Source organism: Panulirus ornatus, chromosome 43 (assembly GCF_036320965.1).
Source record: "Panulirus ornatus isolate Po-2019 chromosome 43, ASM3632096v1, whole genome shotgun sequence".
In the NCBI taxonomy this organism is placed as follows: Eukaryota; Metazoa; Arthropoda; class Malacostraca; order Decapoda; family Palinuridae; genus Panulirus; species Panulirus ornatus.
Genome location: NC_092266.1, coordinates 1,192,187 through 1,206,781, shown reverse-complemented (window position 1 = coordinate 1,206,781; position 14,595 = coordinate 1,192,187). Strand labels below are relative to the sequence as shown.

General features: G+C 41.8%; 2 non-coding genes across 2 annotated transcripts; both read right to left on the bottom strand.

The window, feature by feature from the left end:
• Nucleotides 1–7,843: 7,843 nt before the first annotated feature.
• Nucleotides 7,844–7,915, bottom strand: TRNAA-GGC (transfer RNA alanine (anticodon GGC)). The gene has a single exon. It is a non-coding gene; the product is annotated as a tRNA-Ala (tRNA).
• Nucleotides 7,916–8,445: 530 nt separating this feature from the next.
• Nucleotides 8,446–8,517, bottom strand: TRNAV-GAC (transfer RNA valine (anticodon GAC)). The gene has a single exon. It is a non-coding gene; the product is annotated as a tRNA-Val (tRNA).
• Between the last annotated feature and the right edge of the window lie 6,078 nt (nt 8,518–14,595).

Here is a 14,595-nt window from a genome sequence, read left to right as displayed (position 1 = left end):
CAGCAGATGGAACCATGGAAGCGGAAGTGGATCATAGGGTGGGGGAGGGGGCGAAAATTCTTGGGGCCTTGAAGAATGTGTGGAAGTCGAGAACATTATCTCGGAAAGCAAAAATGGGTATGTTTGAAGGAATAGTGGTTCCAACAATGTTGTATGGTTGCGAGGCGTGGGCTATGGATAGAGTTGTGCGCAGGAGGATGGATGTGCTGGAAATGAGATGTTTGAGGACAATGTGTGGTGTGAGGTGGTTTGATCGAGTGAGTAACGTAAGGGTAAGAGAGATGTGTGGAAATAAAAAGAGCGTGGTTGAGAGAGCAGAACAGGGTGTTTTGAAGTGGTTTGGGCACATGGAGAGAATGAGTGAGGAAAGATTGACCAAGAGGATATATGTGTCGGAGGTGGAGGGAACGAGGAGAAGAGGGAGACCAAATTGGAGGTGGAAAGATGGAGTGAAAAAGATTTTGTGTGATCGGGGCCTGAACATGCAGGAGGGTGAAAGGAGGGCAAGGAATAGAGTGAATTGGAGCGATGTGGTATACCGGGTTTGACGTGCTGTCAGTGGATTGAATCAAGGCATGTGAAGCGTCTGGGGTAAACCATGGAAAGCTGTGTAGGTATGTATATTTGCGTGTGTGGACGTATGTATATACATGTGTATGGGGGGGGGGGGGGGTTGGGCCATTTTTTTCGTCTGTTTCTTTGCGCTACCTCGCAAACGCGGGAGACAGCGACAAAGTATAATAAAAAGAATATAATAATAAAATATTTAATTTGTTATATAATACTGTAATATGTTCTGTGATTGTTTTGTAATGTAAGTAAACATTTTGTTATAATTTCTCTTTTTTATGTATAATGATCGCGAGTGAGTAATTCCAATTTGTGGCGCGTTGGTGTAGGTGGAGGGAGGCACACAGAGGCTGGTGGCCATTTGTCAACAAAAGCTCTGCCATTCATTGACCGAGAACTAGAGAACAACAACAACAACAACAACAAGCAATAAGCAAGTATGTGATGGTGATGGTGGCGTGTATGTAAGTGCAACTCTGAGGATAGTTTGGAGAATGTGTGGGTCGTAATAGTAATTAGAGGAGGTGGAAAATGGCAGAAATCTTGGGTGTATTATGGTGGTGAGTGTGGAGGCAGGTGGCGGGCGCCTCCTTAATTTCGTGGGTGTTGGAGTGTTTGGCTGGTGGGTGCCGGAAACCTGGTCCTGTTACTGGAGACGTGCAGCCAAGGACAGTAAGATTCACCAAGTCGTCCATGGTGTGGAGAGGTTGGTGCCAGACCTGGTCTAGGTAGCCTAAGACAACTTGACATTCTCCTGCGAGATGCTGGTATTGTAAGCTACAAGTGCAGCACTATTGATGGTGTGAGGATAGTGCCAACTACAACTCAGGAGTGGAGTACATGTGGTGTGAGTGAGGAGTGGAGTACATGTGGTGTGAGTGAGGAGTGAAGTACATGTGGTGTGAGTGAGGAGTGGAGTACATGTGGTGTGAGTGAGGAGTGGAGTACATGTGGTGTGAGTGAGAGGAGTGGAGTACATGTGGTGTGAGTGAGGAGTGGAGTACATGTGGTGTGAGTGAGAGGAGTGGAGTACATGTGGTGTGAGTGGCGCCACTGTCAGACAGCACATCATATACTGTGGTTAAGGCAGCCACTCTCCTATTTGGGGCGTAGGTGTACAGTAGCCGGTCTACGGTCGATGACCAATCAACTACCGTGGAGGCGAAGCACAGAAACCATGGGTCCGCGGAGGACCAATCATGAATCAGAGGCGGCAGTGGTCCTCCAATAGCGAGTCGACGCGCAGTAGCGCTGCCCAAGTGGCTACCTGGGAAACAATATGGAGGAGTGGCCACGCCTGGACACTGGTACTAGTACTTTTAACAATGTTATATGGTTGCGAGGTATGGGCTCTCGATAGTGTTGTGGGAAGGAGGGTGGATGTTTGGGAAATGAAATGTTTGAGGAATGTATTTAGTGTGAGGCGGCTTGATCGAGTATGTAATGAAAGGGTGAGAGAGAAGTGTGATAATGAAAAGAAAAAACAGGAATGTGGCTGAGGGAGCAGAAGAGGGTGTGCACGTAATAGAGAAAATGGAACTATGTTGTATACTAGGGTCACCGTGCCGTCAGTGGACTGAACCAGGGCATGAGAAACGTGATGGGAAGGTCTGTGGGGCCTGGTTGTAGATAGGGAGCTGTGGTTTCGGTGCATTACACATGACAGCTTGTGTGTGGATGTGAGCGGATTTGGTCTTCCTTCGTCTGTTTCTTAGCGCTACCTTTCTGACGCAGGAGATGGCGATGTTATTTCCTGTGACGCTGGATGGTGTCGGAAATGTGGGGTTCATTAAGAATGGACGAGTAAGGTCTTAACAGGTCGTGTATGTGTGTGTGTGTGTGTGTGTGTGTGTGTGTGTGTGTGTGTGCATGTATAAATACATACATAGGTGTAAAGATATGGTACATATACAGAAAGTCAGGAGACTGGGCAACGCGAGTGTAAAACTCTCTCCCCTTAAGGCATAAACAAGGATCATTTAAGAATGAATAATCACTATTTGCTTGTGGACAAAATGAACCAGTACAGGCAGTGGAATTCTTTAACAGCATCAGGGGAGGGAGGGAGGGGGCAGAGGTGTTGTTAATCCTGGGAGAAGCGAAGCAATCCCCACTGGGAGAGGCAGAGTCATCCCCTACATTCCTACCACTAGAGCTGGACCTGTGAGTGGTGGTGGGGGAGAGGCTGGAGTTCGACTCTGGGTGTAAGTGTTGGCCATATTGGTGGGTGGTGTTGTTGTTTGTAGAGGCCGAGGTCGAACTTGTGACACCATCGCTCCACTGCCAGGCATATCCAGGAGAGGCAGGTGCAGGTGAACTGGTCGACCTCTGATTGTAATTACCCGTTTTGTACTGTAACGTGGTAAGGGGGAGGGAGGGGCGGGGGTTTGGTTCTGACACTCGTAATGCACCTCTCTCTCTCTCTCTCTCTCTCTCTCTCTCTCTCTCTCTCTCTCTCTCTCTCTCTCTCTCTCTCTCTCTCTCTCTCTCTCTCTCTCTCTCTCTCCACAACTGTGAAGAAATCCTTTTTTGACCAAGCGAGACAGAAGACACAGTCAGGTGTGCAGACGTGACAACACGGTCAGGAGGTGTACACACCCAGCAGCGGGGCCATCTTGACCCTCTGAGACATGGATAGAAATTTTAAAAAGTTCAGTAGATATTAGATTATATAATATATATCTATATAAGTCTATATAATATATGGAAAGGTAACTGACGGAATGTATTAAACCTCACTTTTGAATAAGGGATTCCCTTTGTCGCCAAAACAAATACATAGCTTCACATGGGTGTGAAGAAGACGGCTTACGGAAGATAATGATGATGCCACGTCACTCATCAACATTCTGCCAACTTGGTTCTCCTAACCCGCTTTGCTGGACGACCCCTTACCATGTCGCCACGTTCGTTCCTTCATCTTCTCCATACCGGCTTTTATTTGAGCCAGCGATGGTCGCCTTTTCGGGTCAGGGACTTCCACAAGTTTTTGCAGTGCTGTGAGGTGTCGCTTTACCTACTCTTTATGAACGTAACTTTGGATGTCATTGAATAAACAGCCGAGGGAGAACACGTCACTGGCAGGCGAGAGGGGTTCACGGTTCATGGATTCTGGGGACATCCAAGGGCTCTCTCCTTCACCCACCAGTTTTAGAACTTGTCCTTCCATAGTGCTCAAGCTGAAGTCAACGAAATGGAAGGACACGCCATCGTCGTAGGTCACAGTGATGTTGTCAATTCTAATATCATTGTGTATCACGCCTGCTTCGTGGATTTCTTGCAATTGGTCTACAATGGAGATGAGAGAGTCGACAATTTCTTTTTCTGATCGGGTCTGTAGATACTTCTCATAAGGACTGCCGGCGAAGGACATGATAATCCTGGCAGGTACTTGGGACAGGCCGTACAAGAAAGGAGCCCCTCCGGCTCCCTTTAGGTGACATAGGATTGCGGCCTCATTCAGTAAATTGAACAAGTCGCATCCAGGATGAAGGGTTTTACTTGCACTCTCATCTCCATTGAATAATACTTTGTCTATTATCCCATTGCCTCCCTCGTGCAACTTCTTGATAAACTTAATTTTATCAATTCCCTCCTCGATCAAGAAAACTGGGTCAATCACTTGATTGTGTTCCTCCTCTGGTTCATCAACACACTGTATTTCTGTCAGCTTCTGAGCCTGGGTATCAACTTCAGTATTATCCTTAACATTGATATCAGATTGCTGATCATCCCGCATGTTCCCAACCTCATCGTCACACTGCACGTCATCCTGTACCGTGTCCTCAACCTGGTCATCATCATGTATCGTGTCCTCAGACTGCTCATCACCCTGTACCGTGTCCTCAACCTGGTCATCATCATGTATCGTATCCTCAGACTGCACGTCATCCTGTACCGTGTCCTCAACCTGGTCATCATCATGTATCGTGTCCTCTGACTGCACGTCATCCTGTACCGTGTCCTCAACCTGGTCATCATCATGTATCGTGTCCTCTGACTGCACGTCATCCTGTACCGTGTCCTCAACCTGGTCATCATCATGTATCGTGTCCTCAGACTGCACGTCATCCTGTACCGTGTCCTCAACCTGGTCATCATCATGTATCGTATCCTCAGACTGCACGTCATCCTGTACCGTGTCCTCAACCTGGTCATCATCATGTATCGTGTCCTCAGACTGCACGTCATCCTGTACCGTGTCCTCAACCTGGTCATCATCATGTATCGTGTCCTCAGACTGCACGTCATCCTGTACCGTGTCCTCAACCTGGCCACCATCGAGGTCTCTTCGTTGGTCGTGTACAGCTTTTCTTCTCCATCTCCTCAAACAAGTCAATAAAGTAAGTAGGCAAGCTCCAAGTGCTGCAAGTCCAAGCAACGACTGTCGTTTGAGTGAATTTCTAGGATGGCTTACTTCCTGCAGGTAAGCCAGCGCCAACCGCAACTGGATTTTCCTCTGGTGGATGGCCACCAGGGGCCCTGCGACAGGTAGGGTGAACCAGAAGGGCGATGGAGCCTCTACTGTGCGAAGCTCATCGGTAAAATCGCTGCAAATTCCAAGAACCTCGTCTACCACGAGACCCACCCACTGCTGTTCCCACCAGATATACACATGCACGCCACACACGACAAGAGCCAACACAAGAAGTTTTATATCCATGCCTTTGGATTTTTTTTTTATCTCAATGCTCAACTGGACTCCCTAAGAAAACATATACTACATGATGGACATTTTTTTAAAGTAAAGACATCCTTTTGTCACGAGAGTAGTGAAGTTAAGAGAGTCTAGTAGTGAAGTTAATTCATGAGTGCAGTTAACTTTAGTACTAATAGTGGAGATATGATGACATTGCCGAATGCAAACGTTGCTACTTTAGTTATCTAAAGTGAATATATAGTGGCATTGTTTACTCCAGTTCAATTCGTATATGACGAATATAGTCATGTAATTAGTTCATTTACAGCGAAGATACAGTCTTGCAGTTATTATAATTCATTTGTAGTGTAGACAGAGTCATGCATTCACTTATATTGAAGATGTAATCATGCAGACATTCGAATTCAGTTATAGTGAAAAAGAGTCTCGCATGTAGTTATATTGAACATATAGTCATTCACTTTAGTTCATTCGTATAGGAGATAGAGTCATACAGTTATTTTTTTTCATTTACAGTGAAGATTCAGTCATGCAACTGTTCTGTTGCAGTTATAGTGAAGATGTGGTCGTGCATGTAGTTATGTTGAAAATACAGTCATACATGTAGTTATATTAAAAATACTGTCATTCGCTTTGGTTTATTTGTAATGGCGATACAGTATAGCAGTTATGTTTCAGTTAAAGTAACAGTATAGTCACGCAGTTATTCTATATCAGTTATAGTGAAGATGAAGTTATGCAGTTCTTCTTTTTCAGTTATAGTTAAGATATAGTCATGCAGTTTCTCTGTCTCGGATGTAGTGAAGATAGAGCTTTGAAGAATGTGAAAAAATAGAAGTTATCACGGAGATCACACATGGGCATATTTAAAACAATACTACTTTTAACAATGTTATATGGTTGCGAGGCAAAGAAGGAACAGAGAAGGGGGCCAGGTGAGGATATTCCCTCTAAGGCCCAGTCCTCTGTTCTTAACGCTACCTCGCTAATGCGGGAAATGGCGAATAGTACGAAAAAAAAAGATATATATATATATATATATATATATATATATATATATATATATATATATATATATATATATATATATATATATATACATGTAAAATTATGTGTGTGTGTGTGCTTGTGTGTGTGTGTGTGTGTGTGTGTGTGTGTGTCTGTGTGTGTGTGTACGGATAAACTCTAATGCTGGCCAGGGTGTACTGGTGATGCGTTTGACCTAAAATGTAAGTTCAAGCCCGTAGGTCGACCCAGCACTTAGCTTGAATCCTTTTGTGTTCACTATGATCTCCTTTACTACATCTCTCCTTCACCCCTTTATCTTCACTATGCAAGGCTTATCATAATCTTCACTACAACCTCATCTTCATATGACCTTATCTTGACTAAGCTGGTTTCAAGGAAGGCTTTAGATTTTACCCGCTCACACAAACAACGTACTTACACGGGGCCCCACGAGTGTAAAACTCCCTCCTAATACAGTGCAAATACATGATTACACACACCTACACACCACCACCACCACTAACAATACACAGAGAAATAGCCTTTTAGGTTGGCTTTGGATCCGCCCTTGAACGTAGTTTGGAGGATTTGGGGGATCAGGTCAATAAGATTAAGTTCACTACAACCTCATATTCACTAACGTGTATCTTCACTACTAGCTTATTTTCACTTAACTATACCTTCACTATACCCTCTTCTTCACTACACCATTATTTCTGCCATAGCATCATCATTGTACTCCCTGATGTTCACTAAAAGTAGTTCTCATCTTCACTACACAATCATTTTGAATAAACTTTACTCCTTGATAACCCTTATCTCTACTACATTCGTATCTTCACTACATTCGTATCTTCACTACAACCTATCTTGACAATATCCTTATCATCACTATACTCTTCCTCACTACACTCTCATCTTAACATCATCCTTCTGTTTACCGAACTTAGTTCAAAGTCTGACTTGAACGTAGCTTTGGAAAGTTTGTGTTCCTCATTGTGTTACCTCCTTATTATCATTGTAAAGGCAATTGTCACCACTCCCTAACTAAACCCTCATCGTCACTACACTCTCATCATTATCATTACTTCTTGATGTTCAATACAGAATTTAACATATATATTTATCTTCACTACAGAATAATTTTCATTGCACCTTAATCTTCATTACTCCTTGTTTCAGCTACATCCGTATCTTCCATTCATTCTTATATCTTATATTAGTTACATCTTTACAATATCTTTATATCTTCTCTGTTCCGTCTTTTGAAAAATTGAAAATGAGAGTAAAGGATTTCCGGCCTTCTGCTCCCTCCCCTTTTAGTCGCCTTGTACGACACGCAGGGAATACGAGGCAAGTATACTTTCTTCCCTATCCCCAGGGATAACAGCATCTGGTGTTCCCAGACGGTCACCCATCCAAGTACTAACCAGACCCAACGTTGCTTAACTTCCCTGATCGGACGATATATATATATATATATATATATATATATATATATATATATATATATATATATATATATATATATATATATATATATATATACATATATATATATATACATATACAAGACTGAAAACAATGAATTTCCCAAATAAAAAATGGAGGCGCCGGGGTTTGAACCCGGGTCCTCTCGCATGCCAAGCGAGCGCTCTACCACTGAGCTACGCCCCCAAGAACATATTTTGTGACATAGTATTATATGAAGCACTGAGATTACCACGGCAAAATAGTGTTTGACCGACCGTTGCCGACTAGCCGGCAAAATAACCACAGGGTAAATCTCCATGTTGCTGTCGTGTTTTCCTCTCAATTTTCAACGAAGAAATGAGTTTTACTTTTTTATTGTCGTTGCAATAGACTGGAACTATGCAATAGACTGGAACTAAGCAATAGACTAGAAGTAAGATGACCTGGTATGAGGTCAGAGCCCTCATTATCATCCCTGCTAACTACCGGAAGCAGATTAAGTCGTTCCACAACCGATGTCCGGCCCATGTTAACTCTGATGTGCCCAGCAGTTGGAGGAGGATCGCCAGAAGCTTCTGGAAGATTTCAAGGACGTCTTGGTGGACCTGACCCTTTCAGATAAGGTCGAAAACCCCAATTTATTGTGAAGATCTTCACTATAACGTCGAACGAACGTACCGAATGTTGCACACATATGATGCGGACAAAATGAAAAAAAAAAAAGACAAAAATTATGTCTGGTGTGGGTCTCGAACCCACGACCTTGAGTGTGTCAGACTCACGCTCTACCACTGAGCTAACCAGACAATAGAAAATACGTCTGTTTCTTCAATTTGAATTAATGAAAATCTTTGCGAGGCAGCGTTAAGAAAAGAGAGATGTCTTTGACGAAATTTACTTGTTTGGCTCCTTCTTCTGTTCCTCATTATCGAAAGTAAACATACTGAAGGATATATATATATATATATATATATATATATATATATATATATATATATATATATATATATATATATATATATATATATATATATATATATATATATATATATATATATATATATATATATATATATATATATATATATATATATATATATATATATATATATATATATATATATATATATATATATATATATATATATATATATATATATATATATATTGAAAGGGATCACAATTTTGCACGTGATCAAGTATATTCTTATGAGTTCACGGGGAAAATAAACACGATAAGTTCCCAAGTGCACTTTCGTGTAAAACTCACATCATCAGGGGAGACACAAGAGAGAAATATAACAGTCAGTTGATATACAACGAAGAGACGTAGCTAGGACGCCATATGGTAAACATGTGATTGTCCAAGACAGACAACAAGCGTATCATAAACTTATTATGTGGACAAGAAGGTGAATTGTTTACAAATTTTATCAGCATTAAAGTTATCCAATTTGTATAGACCATCACTAATATTAAGATTATAATTCTTTGTGTATTCAGAAATAGAAGATTCAATGATATTTCTCGTGGTACTTGAGTTAGAGTTAATAACTGAGATGGCATTATTAACTCTAATTCCAGTACAACGAGAAATATCATTGAATCTTCTATTATTAAATACACAAAGAATTATATGCCTTGAGGAAGCAACATGGCGGTCAAAAATAAGCTGCAGGAATGAAGTTTATGAATGGAATATCAGTGAGACGATCCAAATGACGAATGAATGAGAGCGTAGTCAACATACAATATAAAAGGACATATTATGAATGGCAGCCAGGCAAGTAACGGCCCAACTGAATGGAAGGATTTAAAAGTTCGCGTTATATGACGAATTTTGATAGATTATCCAAATTTCCATTCCAGTTATGAAACTTAATGGTTGTGTTCAGTTCTAGACACAAAGTTTAAAGGTTTGTGTTTCAGAGATGAATCACAAAGTATATCGTTAAATTAACTGACATTAAAATTTGTCAATTAAGTGAATCATTTTGTACAATAGCTATAATTTGACAGAGTTAAAAGTTCGCAGTTTCATTACAATTCTAATTTAAAAGTTTGAGTTTCAATGATGGTTTGCACAAGCTTAACGTACATTTAAGTTGTGTGTTTATATGACGTATCTTAAAGGACTCTGGTAAAATAACGCAGCTGGAAGGTTTACGTTCAAATGACGGTGTTTAAATGTTTATTGATGAATGGTAGATTTAAATGGATAGATTTTAAGTTCACGTTTTCATGAACGACCTTAAACCTTGTGGTTGAATGTCACAGTTTAAAGGTTGGTATCTACAATGTTGACCAGATGGCGGTAGTGTGTAGACACAGCCATACCAGGTCGTATTTATCATCATTAAAGTCACCTTCCTTACTTACTTATGGCGGCGATGAAATTCACTGGTTCTTGATTGTGCACCAATTAACCTATCAGATAATGGTACAATGTTTGCCTGGTGTTGCATATATCACGTCTGTTGTTGAAACACAAGAATGCCAGGTGACTTTGGGAGTGGATGATAATGTAAAGATCAATATAAATGTGGGAAATCTTGAACCGCCATCACCAGACACAACACATGTTTGGATCTGGCGGGGGGAGGGACTTGCCTGTGACGTCACGATGCCCCGCCTCCAGCCTGGCGCCGCTCTGTGTGTGTGTGTGTGTGTGTGTGTGTGTGTGTGTGTGTGTGTGTACTACTTTAATCATTACCAAGTGGAAAGTAAAAAGAAAAGAAACAAGGAAAAATAGGATTACGTATATGTGTCAAATATTTAGTGAGTGTGTACAGCCATCATCAACAGGTGAAGGTGTTTAACAATATTTGAGTGGTGGTTATGACTAACTTGTTGACCTTACTGACTCAGGCGGTCGATGAACCTAAAACCCCAAAACTAACCCACTTTACTATTACTCTGGATATTTGGCTTGACTGACAATGGAGCACCTGGGTTGAACACCAGGACTTGTTACCCTCCTCCTCCTCTCCATCTCTTTCTCTCTTTCTCTTCCTCACAACAACACGAAAACCCTCCAAAAATCCTCACGAATTCCAGCTACCTGCTGGACCTGGATGATCATTATATGTTTAACTTATGGTTCATATTCTGGCTTCATGACCTTTAGGTGATAGCCCTTAAATCCAACAACATATATACATCCTGTTATACAACTGATGTTACTGTCTGACGTATGTATGTATGGTGCGGCTTGATGACCTTACCTGCTGATGGTCATTAAGTCAAACATGTTATCATGTTGCAAATATCGTGATTCTTATGTTTTGCCGTAAGGTACAGATTCTGGTTTGATAACGGACGGTCAATAACCAGAAAGTTTAACGCTAAACATACCTGCATACATGTTGCAGACTCCTTATCATAAGAGACCGAGCAAGACAAGTACTTGACGAGTCTCTAAACAATATTTGACCTGTAAGACAAGATCAGACAGCGGACTGTCTACAGGTAAGGGCCCGTAACCTGGCAACTCTAACAACGACAGCGAGTGACAGTTAGTCGAGGACCACACGAATCTAACAGTGACAACAGGTGATTAAGTGCTACAATTGAACTCTTAGCTAACTACCTATAACCGCCACTGTTGATTGTTTACTGAGCTGTGTTGACGACCCGCCCCCACACCTCTTGTATACGTAAGGCTGGTGAACAGTATATGGTCTCCTCCCAACACCGGTCACGAACATTCTCTCCTCAAGTTACCATGGCGACTGGAGACAGCTCACCTCTGTCGTGGTGCAGGTTCTGCATCTCCGCTTATTCCTTATGTTTCCCAGGTGTGGTCGGGCAGGCAGGCAGGCAGGGGAAGTGGCCTGGGTAAACAGCCTTAGTTAGGTATTTGTTCTTGACTCCAGCCAAATCTTGCCACCGCCGGCCAGCCGGACGTACCAGGTGACACCTTCCCAGGTGTGGCCTCCTGGTTATAGCTCTCCCACTCGGCTTGGCTGGATAGGCAGTGACGTCTTCTATGAGCCACTCATATAGGGTCGTTACTCATACAGGGTTGTTCGGCACCATTTGGGACAAGATGATTTACCTATTGTTTCAGGAACAGAGAAGAATCCATCAGCAGCGTTTTCCAAACAAAATATCATAGATTTAGCCCAAGCTTCACTAAACTCCGACATTAGTTTATCATATTCAAGATTAATTCTTGATAGCTCACTAAAATAAAGGTTATTCTCATAGTTTTCTCTTTGTTTTCCCTCAACATCATTTGAAGTAATCACCAGCTGCTTTAACCATATCAAAGGAACTTGTGTTTGTCCCACGTCGTCATATGATTCATTTTTGTCTTTATCATCAAGGCCATTAATCTGAGTCATTGCCTTTGTCATGGTTCTTATTTCCCTGACATTCATTATCAGACGTGTTTACAATGTGTCTTTACGGGAATTAATAGCAAGTTTTTTTCCTCCGATTAAAGAAGCTAAAACATATACAAGAGGTTCGGTATATTTACATAGTATATTTCTGAATCATTGTTACCGTTAGGTAGACTCCTCTCCAAATTCTTATCAAGTAAAAGTCAAATCTTAAAATACAAGGAATTGCACAGAGGAATTCCAACATCAGCAGACAACTGTGACCTAAGGAGGCTGTTTGTAATGGTAGCAGAGATCAGGAGGTCATAGATCAGTGGAGTAGGAGGAGACAGACTTGCACATGTTTCACAGAGAATAACCTGTAAACTGTGTATGTAACTAAGGAGGAGAAAATAACGTCACTCGTGGATTTGAAGCGAAATGTTTAGTAGATCTATTCTGAGGTACTTTTAGAAAGTTAGAATACAAGGAGTGGAGGGTTTCCAGCCCCCGCTCCCGCCACCTTCAGTCGCCTTCTACGACACATGAGGAATGCGTTGGAAGTGTTCTTTCTCCCCTATCCCCGGGGATATATATATATATATATATATATATATATATATATATATATATATATATATATATTATCCCTGGGGATAGGGGAGAAAGAATACTTCCCACGTATTCCCTGCGTGTCGTAGAAGGCGACTAAAAGGGGAGGGAGCGGGTGGCTGGAAATCCTCCCCTCTCGTTTTTTTTTTTTAATTTTCCAAAAGAAGGAACAGAGAAGGGGGCCAGGTGAGGATTTTCCCTCTAAGGCCCAGTCCTCTGTTCTTAACGCTACCTCGCAAACGCGGGAAATGGCGAATCGTATGAAAAAAAAAAAAAAAAAAAATATATATATATATATATATATATATATATATATATATATATATATATATATATATATATATTTATTTATTTATTTATTTATTTATTCGCTTTGCTTTATCGCTGTCTCCCGCGTTAGCGAGGTAGCGCAAGGAAACAGACGAAAGAATGGCCCAACACACCCACATACACATGTATATACATACCTATACATCTCAAGGTAAACATATATATACACACACAGACATATACATATATACACATGTACATAATTCATACTGTCTGCCTTTATTTGTTCCCAACGCCACCCCGCCACACATGGAATAACAACCTCCTCCTCCCTCATGTGCGCGAGGTAGCGCTAGGAAAAGACACCAAAGGCCCCATTCGTTCACACTCAGTCTCTAGCTGTCATGTAATAATGCAACGAACCCACAGCTCCCTTTCCACATCCAGGCCCCACACAACTTTCCATGGTTTACACGAGACGCTTCACATGCCCTGGTTCAATCCATTGACAGCACGTCGACCCCGGTATACCACATCGTTCCAATTCACTCTATTCCTTGCACGCCTTTCACCCTCCTGCATGTTCAGGCCCCGATCGCTCAAAATCTTTTTCACTCCATCCTTCCACCTAAAATTTGGTCTCCCACTTCTCCTCGTTCCCTCCACCTCTGACACATATATCCTCTTTGTCAATCTTTTCTCACTCATTCTCTCCATGTGACCAAACCATTTCAAAACACCCTCTTCTGCTCTCTCAACCACACTCTTTTTATTTCTACACATCTCTCTTACCCTTACATTGCTTACTCGATCAAACCACCTCGCACCACATATTGTCCTCAAACATCTAATTTCCAGCACATCCACCCTCCTGCGCACAACTCTATCCATAGCCCACGCCTCGCAACCATACAACATTGTTGGAACCACTATTCCTTCAAACATACCCATTTTTGCTTTCCGAAATAATGTTCCCGACTTCCAAACATTCTTCAATGCTCCCAGAATTTTCGCCCCCTCCCCCACCCTATGATTCACTTCCGCTTCCATGGTTCCATCCGCTGCCAGTTCCACTCCCAGATATCTAAAACACTTTACTTCCTCCAGTTTTTCTCCATTCAAACTTACCTCCCAATTGACTTGACCCTCAACCCTACTGTACCTAATAACCTTGCTCTTATTTACATTTACTCTTAAGTTTCTTCTTTCACACACTTTACCAAACTCAGTCACCAGCTTCTGCAGTTTCTTACATGCATCAGCCACCAGCGCTGTATCATTAGCGAACAACTGATTCACTTCACAAGCTCTCTCATCCACAACAGACTGCATACTTGCCCCTCTTTCCAAAACTCTGGCATTCACCTCCCTAACAACCCCATCCATAAACAAATTAAACAACCATGGAGACATCACACACCCCTGCCGCAAACCTACATTCACTGAGAACCATATATATATGTATTAATGAGTCCACTGGGAAAATGAAACATGATAAGTCTGTCTTGGACAATCGCATGTTTACCAAATAGCGTCCTAGCTACGTTTCTTCGTTGTATATCAACTGACTGTTATATTTCTCTCTCTCTTGTGTCTCCCTTGATGATGTGCTTATAACACGAAAGTGCGCTTGGGAACTTATCGTGTTTCATTTTCCCCGTTGAGTCATAGGAATAT